This window comes from Corvus brachyrhynchos, unplaced genomic scaffold (genome assembly GCF_000691975.1).
Source record: "Corvus brachyrhynchos isolate BGI_N302 unplaced genomic scaffold, ASM69197v1 scaffold237, whole genome shotgun sequence".
Lineage (NCBI taxonomy): Eukaryota > Metazoa > Chordata > Aves > Passeriformes > Corvidae > Corvus > Corvus brachyrhynchos.
In genome coordinates this window covers 769,043-771,054 of record NW_008238959.1, presented here as the reverse complement: position 1 = coordinate 771,054, position 2,012 = coordinate 769,043, and positions in this window count along the sequence as shown.

Below are 2,012 nucleotides of genomic sequence, written 5' to 3'. Positions count from 1 at the left end.
GCGGGACACACGGGCGCTGATCCTCTCGGGTGCGGGTGTAGATGGGTGTGAAGGGGTCGCCCACCCTGCGGAGCCCGAGGCAGCAGTGTTTACTGCTCCTCAAGCCTGCAAGACATCTGTTTTTTAAGGCTTTTCGCTCCCCCTTGCCACCTCCCATGGCCCTGTAAAATGTCATTCATTTTATAGAGGAGCAGGGGTAGAGTCCGAGGACCAGGGATGCGCCCTCCCTCCACGCCCCGGGGACGTTCCCCCCGGTGCAGCGGGTGGGTCACCCGTGCTGGCAAACGCCGTTTGCCGGAGGAAACGGGGCGCCGGAGGGGGCAGGCCGGCGGAGGCACAGGCCTGCTCACGAATGATGGAGGAGGCTCCAGAATCAAACTGGAGACTCAAGGAGGACGGCAGCAGGACAAGAGGCAGAGCAGACAGGGATGCTGGAGCGCAGGAACGGGGGTGGGAAGGACGCGAGCAGAGCGGGACGCCGTGTCAGCGTGCCTGCAGTGCTCTGTGTGTGTCTGTGTGTCCGTCTGTCTCCAGTGCAGCTCCGTGCTGAGAGCTCGCTGGTGGGTACGGGCAAGGAGGGGGTGGGGCTGGTCCCAGACAGTGACCTGCAGTTGAGTGGAAGCAGGCTTTTTCCATCAAACTCTGCCTGGATACCACACACAGAGCCCAAGTGTCAGTTTACTGCCCTGAGCCCGGCTCCTTTTCCCTAAGCTCCACAGTAATTAGACAAAGAAAACCTAAATTAACTGAACAGGCGTCGACAGCTTCCTCCAGATCACCACTGCTACATACATGGGAATGTGTCCGAAAATGGCTTGATTGTATCTGAGGATAAGCTAAGAAAAACACTACCAAGCCCGGCAATGTTTACGACACATTTTTAATAGAAAAAATAATCGCTCGGTCCATAGACCATGTTTACCTTTCCTGAGGCATCGATTTAAATTGTTCCCATAACTAAAAGAAAAAAAAAAAAAGAAAAATAAGAAGGAAGAAAATTGAATTTATCTATCTATCTATCTATCTATCTTCTTACTTCTTATCTTTTTTTTTCTTCTGTTGTTCCCTGGAAAGGCAGGGAGGCCGATGTGCGATTCCTGATCTCGTTGTAACGACTTATTCTGCCTTTTTTTTTTTTTTTAATATCCGTGGTTTTATATATAAACATCTTTCCTTGCTCTAGATAGGCGAGGGAGGGTGCTTTTTCACCTTCCTCGGCGGGATGTCTGTCTAAATGTCATCTTCAGGTGACGCGTCCAAATAATCTCTGCGATCTTCAGGAGACCAAAGGAATTAAAGGCAAGGGGGAGGATCGTTGCCTGTAAATCACTCTATTCTGCCCCCGATTCAGACAGTTCGTTTCGATCATCACTTTTAGTCGAGCGGGAAAAATCGTTTACTCCCAACACAAGATGTCACGATGTACCAGGGTGTCACGGGTTTCTCCGCGGTGCGAGACAGGACAGACAATGAAGCAAAGCCGGGAAAGACAGCCGTGTGGCAGAGCCGCGTGCTGCTTCAATCCTGACTCGACACAGTTCTGATACGAGAATCGGGGCTAACACATTCCATCTTCTACCTGTTAGCAACGTCCTCTTCTTCGCAGCACATGCTTGTTCGAAACACACCATTAAAAAGTCTCCAAGACGTGATCCTGATACTTTAAAAAATGATTTAAATTGCCTGTGATTAAACAGAAGTGCATTTGCTGTTTTGTGGAGATGTTTATTTTGGTTGGTGTATCCATTTCTGAGCTGATCCTAGTTTCGGAGCACAACTGGTTTGTTTTACCAAAGTATACGGAAATTAAACTTTTTGGCAGATTTGGTTACTCAGATGTTGTTGTATAATCATAGTTTTTATTCTAGGAAATCTCTTCATTATTGCGGTTTCAGTTTCATGTTCATAACACAGTTCCCTCTGCTTCGTGAGCTAAATGAAATAAGTTAGACTAAACCAGTTAAGAAAATGGGAGACAAATATGAAAGATAAATGTTTACGGTTATCTTGGA